Source organism: Lepisma saccharinum, chromosome 1 (genome assembly GCF_977018435.1).
Source record: "Lepisma saccharinum chromosome 1, izLepSacc3.1, whole genome shotgun sequence".
Taxonomy (NCBI): Eukaryota; Metazoa; Arthropoda; class Insecta; order Zygentoma; family Lepismatidae; genus Lepisma; species Lepisma saccharinum.
Window position 1 is genome coordinate 52,176,673 of NC_139229.1, and position 17,295 is coordinate 52,193,967.

General features: G+C 38.6%; 1 protein-coding gene across 2 annotated transcripts in view; it reads right to left on the bottom strand.

Annotated features, from left to right (window-relative positions):
* Positions 1 to 17,295, bottom strand: part of MED20 (Mediator complex subunit 20) — a 536,245-nt gene that overhangs the window by 418,642 nt on the left and 100,308 nt on the right. The window lies entirely within an intron of this gene.

The window sequence follows — 17,295 nt, forward strand, 5'->3', positions numbered from 1 at the left end:
TTATGCCAGAATTTTCAGATTTCGAAATTAACACAAGGACGTACATTTTCCTCACAAACATACTGTATGAAGCATAGCAGAGCTCCAAGAGCAATAACTTGCAACACTTGCGTGTCACTTCCAAGTGCCGATATCAACGATGTATTAATTAGTAAGAGCAAATTAAATAAAAGATAATTACATCAGGAATTTTCTAGCCTTAAACAAATGTAGGCATCATGCTGCCTTTCTAATAGACAATAGTAATAAATGTAATATTCATTCTCTACAATATTAAACTCCTAGAGATTCAGTAATAGTACAATAGTCAGCTTGTTAATAGCAACATACTAATTCACCTCAGTACGAATAAACCATGCATTTCGCGTGGAAAAGAATATATATTTCTATACAGTATGTAATTACTTATTGTTGCATTTTTAAAGTAAGGCTTGCAAACAAAAAAAAGAATGATGCATTATTTTCAAATGTGTCAGATGGATGTGTCCTGTTTATTTCAATAAAGATCTGCTGAAATAGCTCAGAAATATAAAAAATTGTTTTATTTGTTATTTTCCTATCTTCTGTTATTACATTATCTTTCTTAACGAATAACTTCATGTCCTACTGGGAAGGGTCTCCGTTAGATTTTGGAGAGGAGTTTCAGTTTCCTCCACTAGTGAGGTAACAAGTTACAAACTTATAAGATATTTGATCTGTTCTACCAGAACTTCAATTCACCTCATACGTTCTGTGGAGTTGATAACAGTTTATATGCAAGCTAATCGAAATCAATTCTTCAAACAATTCTTATATGCACATGGGTCACGCAGGGTAATTAATTACCATGATGAATTAAGTTTTACAGTTAGATTCCGGAAGAAATTTAGAAGTGTAGTATTACGTTTCACATAACATTACCTGGGTTCAATTCCAGACAGGTTAATATTTTCGTGGCTCGGATGTCACTTAAAACTATACGCTAAATCTCTTCCATATTAGGTTAGCAGCGACCATGAGTTCGCACAAAAATGATGATAGGCGAAATACAGGATCCCCACTCATTCCAAACCAAATTATCAAATTTTGTATATTTTTAAATAACTCTCCAGACCATTTTATAATACTTTAACATGCCGACGTTAAGTCTTCAATCTTGCAAGGGACCTCATGTTCGATTCTCGGTGGGGACACATTGCAGAGATTTAGATTAAACTATGGGTCAGTTTCGCTAAACCTCTCTGTGCGGACCTTAGGGAGCTTTCAGTCCGAAGCGACATGTGTAACTTGGAAACGAACCTTCAGAAATGATTCAACCTTTCGTGCCGAACTAAGCTGCACGTGTCGTTTGAGTGTCGATCGGTGCGGCCGTTTTGTCAACAGCGTGCATCATGTGGTCTCAATCTGCGCAGGCAGCGCGCATGCGCAGTGGATGTTTATTACTAGGGCTCGGAAGTTGATCAAAAAACATATTTTTTCCTGAACCTTCAAGACAATGCTAAATATAATAGTCGCGTTTCCGTTCAATTAGAACCAGAAAACATTTTATTTTTTGCATTTTCCAGCCTTTTTGGCCTTTATGGCATTTTTAGTATTTTTTTATAGCTTTTGTAGCTTTTTCAGAAAAACCTTGCGGTGTGCGTGTTTTATGTAACCTTGAAGTAAAATGAAGAAACTGCATTAGCACCTAATTGCTCTTTTCCCCCTTTGCTTCAGTACTTTAAACCACCAAACAACGGATTCTGTCGAATTATTCAACTAGTCCAGGGTGGCCACTCTAGGACCATGATAAAATTCAAGTATAATTTCCGGATACAAGCAGATTTAATGGGTTCAATCTGGTGAGGATACCTGAACCCACGTGCGTCCGAAGAAACCCAACAGACCTAATTATTTCCCTATTTCCATAACTTCATCACCAATGGTTTCTTGGATGACATGCCTGGTAACACCGGTAACGCTGACAGGAGGGTTACAGTACGACAAAACCTCTATCAATCTGAATTGAACAACAAAGTAAGTATACACCCGTAAAGAAATACAATGTTAACCTTATATTATATATTTTGCATAAAATGAGAAGATTCTGTGCATACCTCGGTCGGATGTGATGGGACAAAACTCAACACCCTTCCTATTTAGACAGGAGAGGCATTCATACGTATACTCAGAATATCTCACAAATTATTATGGAAATTTGTGTATTATAATATTTATGATCCAAGGCCATGCAAATAGGCGCACATCAATAGATATGTTTGAATTTGCAAGAGTTAATGATTCGTAGACTTTATCCTCTAGATGATTTGCAAATTAAACATCCGGACAAAATGTACAAATGTCCCTGTAACATGCACATCTCCAATTCCATACTATGTCGTTATGCAATCAGATATGCACTCATGTATTTACCCCTATTTCAGCTTATGCCCAGAAACCACGAGACGCACCCCCCCCTGGAAGAGATTCTTACAGATTATATCAGAAATAGGTCAAAGACACACTGGGTGATACAATCTTTTGTAGGTTAAAAGTCAACTCAGTACATATGTATTTTATTATTGACATACAACTTGAAATTTATCAAGCTAAATTCTTATGAATGTATTTCATAAATCAAAATCATACCACGTGAGATGTCACACATTCGACTTAAAATACTTATGTACTCAATAGTACATGAGATATGATTAGGTTCTTGAAAATCAACATTCAATATGGCTCAAACAGTTGGGCCAGAATACCATTACTAATATTCAAGTCAATCTAAACTGTATGAATGATTATCTTGTTTTCTCTACTGTTATGACATAATTTTGCACATTAGTGTACACATCAAACCAGGAACCAGAAATTCCTTATGGTCCCAAACTACCATGTCCAAATGCTACAACTTATGGCTTGATTTCATTAATATACAATGTTCATAGCTTGTGACTTTACTCGTCGCAAATATATAAAAATACTTATGGCTTTGACTGTACAAACAAATGTTATTCAAGTGTTAATTACGCCGGAATGATCACATACATTAGGACAAGTATTTCCAGCTTCACAATTGACCTGAAATCATTGTCGTTTAGAAGGCGAAATTTACATGTCGATGAATGATAGCTTTCATTCCTCATTCTGCCAAATAAAGAGAGGAAATAAAATCACAGTCATTCACAGGATTCCAAGCCTGAGAACTATAAACGAATGACGAATATCCAACATGCACTTGTAACCTGTGTTATGTTTCAGTAACCAGTTAGCAATGCATTATCGAACATTAATGCAATATCGTATGCCATCACTCATCCCCATCTTCGCAAATTAGCCAAAAGTGGCACAAAAAGCGAAGTAAAATAAAGCGAGTCAATCAATCAATCAAAGTGTTATGAAATATACTAATCTACGAAAAATTGTTATTTGTAAAAGAATTTCAAATTAAAATTTAGGACAGTTAACTTTATCTTAGTAGGTAAGGCTTAGCATTGAAAGTCTATAGTGCAGGGGTAAAAAGTAGGAAGGAACTGGCCCATTTCGCTACCACTGTCTGCAGGTAACAGTGACGTCAGACATTTTTGTTTTGTTTAAAGCTTTGATAAACATTATATACTTGGAAGGAGGGAAATCGACAGAAAACATGTTTCAAACACGCCAGTCATTGAATTATTTCGCCACCAAACCTAGTAAATACCTCTGTGAGATATAAAAATCCTGTAAAACCTAAAAAAAAAACAAAAAAAACAACTAAAAAAAGGTTTAATTTAGGCACATAAACCTAAAATAGGTTCTAACAAGCAAAATAGTTTCTTTTAGGCACTATAAAACTTAATCAGTTGTTTCGTTTTTTTTTTTTATGAAACGCCGATATAACTTGTTATTTCTTATTTACCTGCAAAGGAAAAAATTGGTTAAAAGCCTAAAATCCGAGGTCTATTTATAACATACTGGAGATTCCAGTGCATCGTTCGTCACTTCGGTGAGAAACCCCGCTTTGGGAGATGCACATACATTTTCCATTTTTAGTAGGCACTGGGTAAAGTAAACCTGGAGAAAGTAAACCTTTGGTAACAAACAGGGTCTTGTAACATTAAAGACAGCTTTTCCCCACCCACAGGAACCACGAGGAGTATATAAACGTGGTCAAGAGTCAAGGGGTCACTTTTTCCCTCCCCCATCCAAAGTCAATACGAACAACGAAGCATGATTCAAGCTAACGAACGCCTTCCGCCGTATTTCCTGAGGTCGTCTTTTTTTTCTTCTCCTCTTTCTTTTCCATGCCGCTATGCAATCAAATAACTTGACCTGTGCTACGCAAGGGGGTTGGAGGGTGACGGTGGGGGACGCACCCAGTCAATGTTTATGTGGTTACGCATTAGGCACGCACATGCGCCACGCAATGCCTATACAATGACGGCGAAGGAACTGGGCAAAACAGTCGAATACCAGCACTTAATGATATGAGGAGGGAGCAGTGTTGATACAGTCTGAAGGCACAATTTCCCTTTTAAGGGACAAAATTCCCCCCTTTCGCACATTTTCCCTTCATCTAAAGAAACCATATAATAATAAGGTTAAGATCATTCTCGATCTCGGCCATTTTGAAGGTGATATGATCAGCACCACGCTCCGGCCGATTTTACCCCCAGGTATCCATTGATTTAAGGCTGGGTAAGTCCCAGAGCAGCTTTACGCGGGGACAAGACCGGAAAAATTCCGACCTTACATCAGCCACCCCAGGTATCCGACTTGGCAGTCAGACGCCCTACCGACTAAAGGCAATTAATAAACTTCAGGAAACCCAGACGTTTCGCCTCCAGTTGTGGGAGTTTCAAGGGGGCGGGGGGAAAATGATGATGCTACTTGCTACACGCCTGATTTTTGTCCAGTCGTACATGACACCTTTTGCTGTCAACATGCACCCTTCGCTCGCATTTCAGGGAGAGGCAGGGAATCGGAGACCCATTCGCTTGCTTCTTGGCAACGAAGAATACCACGAGAATTTCTCCTCACGACGGCAACTGGACAAAGCCGATTGGTTCAGCGGCTCATGTGACCCTCCCTGCGTTTCCACGGAAAAGACAAAAAAAAGACAAAAGTAGAATTTTGAAGTGCGTTCTTTCACCGAACAGGCTTTAGACCACCGCGGTTCTTTGATTTGATTTGGTGTTTTAAGTCCACTTTATGCACAGTAAGGCTAATCGGGACTGGACCTACAGTTTAAGGTGGAATCCGAACCACTATGTGCCTCCACCGTGTATCGAACCCGGGACCCCTAGATTACAAGGCAACGCCATCGGGGAGGCACCCACCGCGGTTCTGCAATAATAATAATTGGTAGTAGAAGTAGTTGCATTATTTTCGTTAACCCATGTTAATATATATGACAATATTAAAAAAAATCACATACATGTTAAACGCTAGTCTTCTTGCTACCGAGCCAGATATTTCAGGTCCGAACTCCGAATAAGCAATCGGGTTTGTTCCATCATCTGTTTCAAGAGGGTCCCGGGTTCGATACCCGGTGGAGGCACATTGCACAGTGGTTCGGATCCCACTTTAAACTGTAGGTCTAGTTCCGATTAGCCTTTCTGCGCATAAAGTGAACTTAAAATAACAATTCAATCCATCATATATTCCATAGAGTCATCATTCACCCTTATGGTCGCAATTAACCGAAGTAGTAGAAAAGCGTTGTAAAGTAAACAAACAAAGTATTGAGCCTGATCTCTTCAAATTTCCATGAAATTTTGTAATTTTTTCATGAAATTTCCCTTTTCCCTTTAAATTCGGTCAGAATTTCCCTGCAAAAGGGAAATTTCCCTTCGTGTGGCAACACTGAGAGGGAGTAGCGACTTAACAGGACATGAGAAACGAGCCTCAGACAGAAGTTGCCACGTTCCATTCATTTACAAGCCCATCCTACGCAAAGTGCAGCAGCAGACAGAAGTTATTACGGCTTGTACACTCGTAAACATTTCGCTCTATCCGTGAACGTTGATACTATATCTGGTCGACTGGCTGGTACGGGAAATTCGCTTACTGATGTGGCACCCGTAACACTACGCGATTATAAAGCACGGTGCACTAACGGATGCCTTGTCTAATGCGGTGCCAATAACTTTTTGCTGTGGGTGCACCAACTAGGGGAGAAAACACACACCATTAATTACTTTCTCTACGGGAGCCAACAAATTAGCTTTAAAGCTCGTAATTGCATTTCGAAGCCGAGACAAAAAGGAAGACTATGAATGAGGAGCCGGTTATGTGGTGGTAGCAAAATGCACAGTATATTACTTCGCCTCAAACCATTTCTTTGTTTAACTTTGTGTAACATCTTTCTGCACAAAGGCGTGATGCTTAAGGCGCAAACCACAGAATTAAGCTAGATGTTTTCAAACTTTTCCTTTATGGAAATTACAACACTAAGTTGTCTAATAGACAGCTTCACAGTCAGTCTTACAAAAGATCCTTGCCTATAGGTAATAAAAAAATAAAAGGGGGAACTAAACTAGATGGAAAAACTAACATAATGAACGTAATAAAGATAATAGAATAGAATTTATTTTCAAGTATGAGCCTTTACAGCTGTGCATACCATACAAGAATAAAAAAAATGTTAGTTTCCTACACCCCTCCTCCTCTCAGTCTACTTTCTCATTCACACTGCTTAGGAGTTCACAAACACCGTTCTTCCTTTCCATTACTTTTACTACAGTTGCACTGTTTCACTACAGTATATCACTAAACTCTTACATAAGTGATTCCTAAACTTTTTCCAGATTTATTTATTTAGTAGTCCCCTTTCACACATTTTCCCTATCCCACACTGAGCTTCTTTGCTCTCTTTGCCCAGACATAGTATAGGAAACTTCCCAGATTCCATATCTGCGACTCTCCCACTCTCGGTCTCTTCCTCCTAATAACGGCTGTCATTATATTCTCAACGTTAGCTTCATTCATATTTTATCATACATAAAAATATAAAAATATATAATTATGAATTTTAGTTATGTGCACCGTACATCTATACTGCTTTTCCGGATTCTCTGGAGTAGCGACGCGCAGAGGGGAAAGCTTGTGGGCGGGGCCAGACTAGAGTCGTTTTCACGTTCAGAAGACACAACGGCGCTTATGGAGAAACCGCACAGTGTTGCCAATACAGCGCTAGCTCATGTCGCCGGGAAAAGATGACCTTCCTTCACAATGAAGGTGTTACATATTTTGATTGATTGATTGATTTAGTTTATTTTACTTCGCGGTTTGTGCCTCTTGGCTAATTTGCGAAGATGGGGATGAGTGATGAAAATTGAAGAATGGACATTCACAAACAACCAAGCCCGACCGGGATTCGAACCCGGGACCCTTAGCGTCGCAGCGCGATGTGCTAACCACTCGGCCACAGGGTCGGGCGTTACATATTTTGTATATATAATGATAATTATATGTAGTGAACGTTACAGTTACCTTTTTTACTATGATCCATTGCGATCACTACACACGCGAGTGTAATGCACGAACATGACACTTCAGAAATCACTTAAAAAAGTAAAAATCACTGAGAGCTCACACAACTGAAAACACTTTTTCGGGAGAGGGAAAAAGTCTAAACACACCAAAGCAGATCTCTCACTCAAGTAAGCGAAACCTGGCACATGGGTTAAATTCAAGTTGCAACCCAAACAAACAAATGAGTTATGGCCCACGTGAACTGATAAGACGTGAATGACTCAAGCAAGGCATGTCATATTTCTATCTTGAAGCCCCATATTTTGTCACGTGTTGGAAAGCCTTGCAAAGGTTAATATGGTGTCTATGAATTTATGTGTACGTTGGAAACTGAAAGGTGATCTTCATTTCAGTATTAATGTCGACAGTAATGTAAACGAAAACAACGTGTATTTGCGACAGCACTAATGTTGCTCACAACAGCAGCATTGGAAATAATTGTCAATTATTAAATGTAAGTAATTTCAATTCTATTATAACAAACTGTATGAAGTTCATATTTTTAATGAATGGAAATAAAATAACAACTGGAAAACTTGGTGGTGATTAGTGTAACGTTTTTAATATTTAATATTATAAACTCTACAAAAGGTGAAAACTGACGTAAAAAAAATAGTACAATTTTCGGCCATCGAGGCCGCTAGCCTCGATTGCTCGACCGGTGCTGCCTCTCGCGGAGCACTCGGTATACACGGCTGGACGTAAACCGCACACAGTGCAACAGAGGAGCTGATACTGACTGGAACGGAACTTGACCACTCCCCCTTTTGGTCACGAGAAGCCAGCGAGAGACGTGCCTAGCCTGAGGCCTGCGAAGACGGAAGCCTTCATTGCTCGCGACTCGTAAAATGGACTGCATCTAAGGGAATAATTACGGTGATTGGAGTGCGGCATGGCAGGACCTTTTTGAGGCTGAACTTTTCTGTTATAATAGGTACGTAAACTCTCTGCTGTGCTACAAGAACTTTATAATTGTGCCAACGTTCCAGATCGTCCCCCCCCCTTTTATCAAAAGTAAAGTCTATACTAATATTTTTACATTAGTCCTCCTACGTGAATTAAGGACAAGAATTGTTCGCCAAAATGGTCAAAAAGTGAATTGGGTGATTTATTAATTTGAATTTTGATTCACATCTTGTTCCCGTCGCACAAAGACTTATTACGTTCTAAAAATTGAACTTTTGACCTGCGCGCATTTATTTACTTGAATCTACGAACGTAACAATTGCATTTGTGGTCGACGTGGTATAATCACTCCGCCCATTCGACGTTCCGATTTTACGAACTAAGACTTTGGTTAAATTTTCTTGCATACGAACAAAAGGAATCTACGTGTTCTCTGCAACGTATATCACCTTATCCGGGACGCATGTTCCTTCCCTCCTTTGCCCCTTTCTCGGTAGCATTTAAATCGGGAGAATTGAGTTAATGTTAATGAATGGCAAAAATAACGCCGTAAGGCACATCAGGGTAAAATCTAAATGAAGACTTGCAACGCAATTAACATATATGGCAAATAATTGGGAAGTATTTGTTAATTGTCTAATGTGGACTGTTTAATTGGATTTAAGTAATACATGCATATGCATTTTTGTTACGCATGATTGAAAGATGCTCGTTAACTGTTGTAAATTAATTGTACACGCAGGACGTGTTTGTAAATTTGACGTGCTCTCACGTCGTTCAAGTGAATAGTGTTTTGGCTTACGCTGATTGTTCTGTTTTGACTATTTTACGAGCTTTTTGGTGTTCTTGAAATACATATAGTAATTGATTAACGTAGTTGTCTTGTTGATGATTCACAAATACAAATTGACCTTTTGCCTTACTTAAAAATGGTATTAAACAAATGAATGCGTGCATAAAACGCAAGACACGAGTTTAAGAGATGATTGAAATCCAGGTTCCATTTTGTCAATTGTAGACGCGGTAGACAAATAGAGTTAGTGTTATAGAAAATTGTGAGGACAAATTAACGCAACGGAGAAAGCACGGCGTGCCATTCGTTGGTGGACCCTTTTGACCTTATGCATACGCTTATGTATATATATCTATTTTGTGTGCATATTGTATTACAGGGCTTTGTCTCGCGTTTATCGCCGGCATTGCTCGTAGACTCTTGCACTGTCGATCGAGAAGGGCGACGCAAATTGTAACTTGTAATATATAGTGTGAGGCTTCAAATATTGTCTAAAGTTGTAATTGCCGCGCAGCCGCTTTCCAATTTAAATATCGCGAGTGATCACAACTAACCCCCACTATATCATTACAAAATTGGTATCAGAGCACGGTTGCAATCGATCTGTTGTGTGAACATTACCTTTGCTGCAGTCTTGACATTGTGGTACATCGAATTTTTTTTCCCTCCCATTAATATTTTTTTCCCTCCCTTTTTTTTCTCATTTTGGTCTGTAATCTTTTTAAATTTTCTGCCCCCCCTTTAGATCAATTAGTTTTTTTTCCCCGTTTAACATTATATAGGGTGTCCCTATAATGGCCCCTCCTGAGGAGAGTAAAGTTCTTGACGCTGGATGCCAGACGGCGTTGTCCTTTCCTGTTGTGCCACCTTCGGTGGGTGCTAATTTTGTTGTACCATCAGCCCCTCCCGTTCCGCCATTGCACCCTAATTTGTTCCCCCAACCCTTTTACAGACTCAGTATGCCAAGAAAAATTTTTCCCTTGAAATTAGTAAAATTGATCATTGGAACACTTCAGTTAACTTATCGGCACATGTCGCCCATACCCCGCAGAACACTGTTTCTCGGGATACCTCCCCTTTTTGCACGTATTGTCGTCGGAGAGGTCATCAAATTTCTACGTGCCGCCGTCGACCTAATTCTTCAAATTCAGGGGGTCATAATTAGCATACGCGTCCTTCATAATTACCTTACAGTCAATAACCTTGACGATTTGGCTGATTCGCAAATTGCTTTACAACGTCAATCCTCTCAAGCCTTCGGTCAATGAAGTTTTTGTATTAAGTTAGACCATGCTTTTTCCCATGCATTTCTTTGTTCTCTTCTTACAGTGTTATCAGATATTGAATTAATATATATATACAGATTTTAATGAGTTTATATACAGTGTATGTAAGTATATATATCTAAGAGTATTACTCTTTGTTGTTGTATTTCAGAGTAATTCCAATTATTTTTGTGGTAAATGTATGTTATGAGAGAATTAATATGTTCTCTCTGGGATATGAAATTTGTGTACTTTGTTCTAACCAATGGTAATACCTCATTCTCCGTAAAACTTGTAAAAATGCTACCTCCTTGTTTCCTTCCTGTAGTAACCTTTCTCCTCTTCCTATCCTATTCCTTCCTTCTTCTTTCTTTCCTTACTTAGTATTTGATTTCGTTCCTTTTTTTTCTTTCTATGTTTTTTGCTCTACGAGGATGGAAATTACTACCAGTGAATAATTATGGAACCAACAATCTTTTCATCGCCATGGATGCATGCTTTTCATTCCATCATTGGTATTATACGGATTTCCCATGGTAACTGCAAATGCGCTATGTGTGTGTGATTGTTCGGAGCAAGATTCTCGTGAGGATTCATACATCTAGGTGTTTGGCCGGGAGGCGAACACGATGTAATATGACTTATTTCTCCGTCATGCTACGAGTTATGTTTGTATGCTTTATGCATCCTTATGAACCTTTTTAGTGATTAATTCTTGGAATGATTACCAAGTTTGGGATGTCAGACCCTTTTGTGTATTGATCAACTCCGTAGGAAGAACTCCTTATTTTTGGAATTTGGTATTTAATTCCATGAGTGTTTTTTGTTATTTGTACTTACATTACTTAGTGTGTATATTTATTTTGGATGGGTTGTTTCTATCTTTTTGCAAGTCAGGGGGCATTTGTAACGTTTTTAATATTTAATATTATAAACTCTACAAAAGGTGAAAATTGACGTAAAAAAAATAGTACAATTTTCGGCCATCGAGGCCGCTAGCCTCGATTGCTCGACCGGTGCTGCCTCTCGCGGAGCACTCGGTATACACGGCTGGACGTAAACCGCACACAGTGCAACAGAGGAGCTGATACTGACTGGAACGGAACTTGACCACTCCCCCTTTTGGTCACGAGAAGCCAGCGAGAGACGTACCTAGCCTGAGGCCTGCGAAGACGGAAGCCTTCATTGCTCGCGACTCGTAAAATGGACTGCATCTAAGGGAATAATTACGGTGATTGGAGTGCGGCATGGCAGGACCTTTTTGAGGCTGAACTTTTCTGTTATAATAGGTACGTAAACTCTCTGCTGTGCTACAAGAACTTTATAATTGTGCCAACGTTCCAGATCGTCCCCCCCCCCCTTTTATCAAAAGTAAAGTCTATACTAATATTTTTACATTAGTCCTCCTACGTGAATTAAGGACAAGAATTGTTCGCCAAAATGGTCAAAAAGTGAATTGGGTGATTTATTAATTTGAATTTTGATTCACATCTTGTTCCCGTCGCACAAAGACTTATTACGTTCTAAAAATTGAACTTTTGACCTGCGCGCATTTATTTACTTGAATCTACGAACGTAACAATTGCATTTGTGGTCGACGTGGTATAATCACTCCGCCCATTCGACGTTCCGATTTTACGAACTAAGACTTTGGTTAAATTTTCTTGCATACGAACAAAAGGAATCTACGTGTTCTCTGCAACGTATATCACCTTATCCGGGACGCATGTTCCTTCCCTCCTTTGCCCCTTTCTCGGTAGCATTTAAATCGGGAGAATTGAGTTAATGTTAATGAATGGCAAAAATAACGCCGTAAGGCACATCAGGGTAAAATCTAAATGAAGACTTGCAACGCAATTAACATATATGGCAAATAATTGGGAAGTATTTGTTAATTGTCTAATGTGGACTGTTTAATTGGATTTAAGTAATACATGCATATGCATTTTTGTTACGCATGATTGAAAGATGCTCGTTAACTGTTGTAAATTAATTGTACACGCAGGACGTGTTTGTAAATTTGACGTGCTCTCACGTCGTTCAAGTGAATAGTGTTTTGGCTTACGCTGATTGTTCTGTTTTGACTATTTTACGAGCTTTTTGGTGTTCTTGAAATACATATAGTAATTGATTAACGTAGTTGTCTTGTTGATGATTCACAAATACAAATTGACCTTTTGCCTTACTTAAAAATGGTATTAAACAAATGAATGCGTGCATAAAACGCAAGACACGAGTTTAAGAGATGATTGAAATCCAGGTTCCATTTTGTCAATTGTAGACGCGGTAGACAAATAGAGTTAGTGTTATAGAAAATTGTGAGGACAAATTAACGCAACGGAGAAAGCACGGCGTGCCATTCGTTGGTGGACCCTTTTGACCTTATGCATACGCTTATGTATATATATCTATTTTGTGTGCATATTGTATTACAGGGCTTTGTCTCGCGTTTATCGCCGGCATTGCTCGTAGACTCTTGCACTGTCGATCGAGAAGGGCGACGCAAATTGTAACTTGTAATATATAGTGTGAGGCTTCAAATATTGTCTAAAGTTGTAATTGCCGCGCAGCCGCTTTCCAATTTAAATATCGCGAGTGATCACAACTAACCCCCACTATATCATTACATTAGCCGGAATGCTGCGGTGAGTCAGCTCAAGATGGCCAGACAACGTCTCCTTACTTCGCGCGCGGTTCGGGTTAAAAAGAAACTCCAAATGCATGGAAGTAATATTTCTGGGAACCTTTGAGTGGTTATAAAAAATAATTTCATTATTTTCTCCACAACTTTGTCGCTGGAAGTTTTTACTTGGAATTACAGAACAAAAAATGGCCAGCGACGACATTTTCTACTGCACGAATATAAAAAATCTCCACATACTTTATTTGAATATTTTTTAATGCAAATATGCTTTAAAGTATTGATAAATTCTGAGTACCACCGTCACCTATGACAATTAAAAAACAGTGTCAATTTTTTTCATAATGAAAGCTTCAATTTTACGGCATGTTTCAACGTTAGGAATGAAAACAATGTAAAAATTGTGTTTTCACAGAAAATTTGCGTTTTTAATTTATCTAAAATTATGTAAGCAAGTTACCAGTTTTTTGTGTTCACCATCGTATTCTCTACAAAATTTCCTGCAAAACTGCAGGTACCGATTTTACTTAAGCTAAATTTGTAAATCCAGAAATTTGACAACAGCGCGCTCGTATTTCCCATAAGAAAAGCATTGCCCATAAGAGCCCATTGTGTCTTCTGAACGTGAAAACGACTCTAGGTGGGGAAGGGTGCCTGATGAAAGCAACGAAGTGCTGCGCGGTGTAACGGCCGTAAAGCAAAACGCTTTCTGCTGTCAATTTCTTCTTTTATTCTTAACAGTGGCCAGTGTATTGTTTTACACAAATAACAAATAATATTGCACGTTTATTTGTCTTTTGATGCTACGAAGAACAGAAACAAAATTAAAACAAATTTAAACATACATTTTCAAAAAACATGCAAATAACCACAAACTATGAAACATCATGTATCAAAATGTGTTTTAAACAAGTCTGAAAAACATGTTTAAAACACTTTGTTTTAAACGTTTTAAACATTTGTAAAAAAAAACCATGTGTTTTCAACTTTTCAAACAAGTTGTTCTCGAACACATTCAACACTATGAGGCACTCTCCTGAATGCAGAGTTCCCCTAGACTTGCGAGCTGACATGTTTACTACAGAACTACTGGACCGCGAATGAGCAGTCGAGTCGCTCCCTCCCGTGGATGCCCCTGCCCTCCGCGCGTTCATTGGACGAGGCGCACACACTTCAACATGCGCACAGAACGCGTTCGCGTTCTCTTACTCCAGAGAATCCGGGAAAGGAATATAGGCTATATTTTTTAAAACTGAATCATAAAAATGATATTAGTTCGTTTACCTATGCCACAGTCGTTAATACTTTAAAAATGTTCGTGGCTATTTCTTACGCTAGTTGGATGGCATCATAGTTTGATGGTATTGTATACAGTCATTTCCCCAATCAAATTTTTAGTACAGTCACCGGCAATAAAAATAGGACACCTGCATCCTGCATAGTGTTGCTCACGGGACGGGACAAACCTTTTGAAATTCGAGACGGGACGAGACGGCTTTTGAAAAGTCTCGTCTCGTCTCGAAAAAATAAAAGCAAAATATTTAATCAGTTGCAAATACTTGTTTGCTTGGATTAAAGTATTTCAATTAGAAACGTTGATAAGCGTGTATTAAGTCAAAAGAAGACCATTCTAGAAAGAGTAATGAATGAATTGAATACTTAAACTTATTTTCAATACTCTTTCGAAACACAGCAATACTACCCATTTCTTTTCAATTTATTCCAGATTAATAACTTTATGTTACGATGGCACTCCAGATACTAAAACAATCCTGAATACCATCAAGTAAAAGGGCAGGTAGAGAAGATGGAAGGAGGAGCCAAAACATCGTGGAGTGTCCGAGTCCGAGATTTATCTTGTAAACATAGTCTCAGCTCTATAGGTTGGAAAGATAAACGGACCGACGGATAGGGTTTATTATTATTATTATTATTATTATTATTTAATTTTTACATCAAGGGTGTACAGATGTGAATGTTATTAGGAAGTAGTAAAAACATTGTATAAGTATTTACTGCTCATCTCGTGTGCGAGCCATCGGCTGTGCGCACTACATCTATTCTTATTACATAACTATGATTCCCTACAGACTACACTTATCCGTTACATTCCGTATAGATGTTAACATTGCAGTTCTGGTAAATTAACACATATTCCTCTTCCTTATCCCGCCTCTTTACAGCACTTATTTTCCTCCTAAATGTTTGTAAATACACACCCACTTTTTTCAATAGTTCCATGCCCCTTTGCACTACAATTGATTCGAACACTCTTTCCAAGCTTATGTTGCGTAGCTTCTCCTCCTGCAGAACGCGCGCGTCCTGACATAAGAATAAATGCTCTGTCCCATCATCACCATTGCATAATACGCATTCAAATTTCCCTTCCTCATTTTTTACTGTATTGTGTATCCATCCCCCCAGCCTCGTCCATGCCACCCTTGTCCCCATTCCCGCGATCCCCTTCTTTGGAGTTCGAGCGATCTCTTATTTTCACATTCCGCTATTATTTCCTGCCTATCTATATCCTCTAATCTTTGTTTCACTAATTGCAATGTCCCCTGGTCGACGTGTCCCCTCTCCCAGATCCATCCCAGTCCAGTTTCGTATAGTTTGCCTCTCATCTCTTTCGCCCATTTTCCCATTTCCTCCCCTTGTACCCGTTGCATCAGACGAGTTCTCCCTTCTCGATATTAATGTCGCCCAGTATTTAACCCTTCTCAACATGTCCCACGTATACTCCCTTACCAGTCCAAGTTCCCGTAGTACGCCGCAGTTTGCAGTGCCCATGCTGATATGCAAAGCCCTCTTGTAAAATGTACATTGGATTCTGTTTAGTACATCACCCCCTTCGCTCCCCATATCTCCCTCCCGTACCCTATTGACCCTATTAATAATGTACGGTATAGTTTTTCCACAAAATGTATCATATTTCTCCAATTTCCATACTGTCCGCATTATTTCATTTGTCATTGCCCCAGCCTTTCCTTGTACCGTTTGCATATGTCTTGTCCATAGTGAAAACTAGTCCGAAGTATTTTATTCTTTTCACACTTTCCAATTCTTGCCCTGTGAAATCCACCTTTCGTCTTTTCCATATACATATCCGTTTTGAACACCATAATTTTTGTTTTTGTGAGATTATTTCCAATGCTTTTATTTTTATTTAAGGAGAATACAATTCCTTGGATTGTAATAACGAAATACTGAGGCTGAAATACAATAGAATAGATTTCAAGTGAAGGAAGATAACTAAGTTCTGTATAATTGTCGTAGGAGGAAACTTTGATCTATGAGGGGACTCCCCGATGGTACAGTGATAGCGTCGACGCCTTGTAATCAAGGGGTCCCGGTGAAGGCACATAGTGATTTGGATCCCACTTTAAACTGTGGGTCCAGTCCCGATTAGCCTTTCTAGTAGTGCTATTGGGGCGCTTCAAAATAGTACTTAGTAGGTATCCTCTTTTTTTATCAATCGAATATCATTTTTTGACATACTTTGACAATTTTTTGTCGATGTTTTAGCGTTTAGCGATGTTTTAGTACAAATTTTCACCATACTCATTTTTTCCCCACTCGTACTTGGTAGGTATATCATGATGTTACGTGATACAACTTAACCTATCCTTTTTTTTACGATTATTTAATTTTTTTATGATCCTAAGTGATATAACTTAACCTATCATTTTTTTTATTTAGGTACTGTTTGAACGTTATTATTTGAGGATCATATTTTGTAGGTATCCTCTTTTTTTATCAATCGAATATTACTTTTTGACATATTTTGACAATTTTTTGTCGATGTTATAGCGTTTAGCGATGTTTTAGTACAAATTTTCACCGCACTCATTTTTTTCCCCATTTATACTTGGTAGGTATATCACGATCTTACGTGATACAACTTAACCTATCTTTTTTTTTACGATCCTAAGTGATATAACTTAACCTATCGTGGAACTCGCAAACACCCACTCTACAAAAATTCTACTATATGATCTTTCACTGGCTAAGCTAACCTACAAATAGGAATTGGTAGCACTGACTTATAAACCCACTGGGTCTTCTTGGCATGTTTTTTCATGATGTGTTGCCAGGCTATTGGGCATCTTGGCGTATACAATGTATATATTTTTGAGGGGGAGGGGTTATAGCTTTTTATGCTGTACGAATACTAAAAACTTGACAGTGACAACCAACAGAGTAGGTAAACCTAC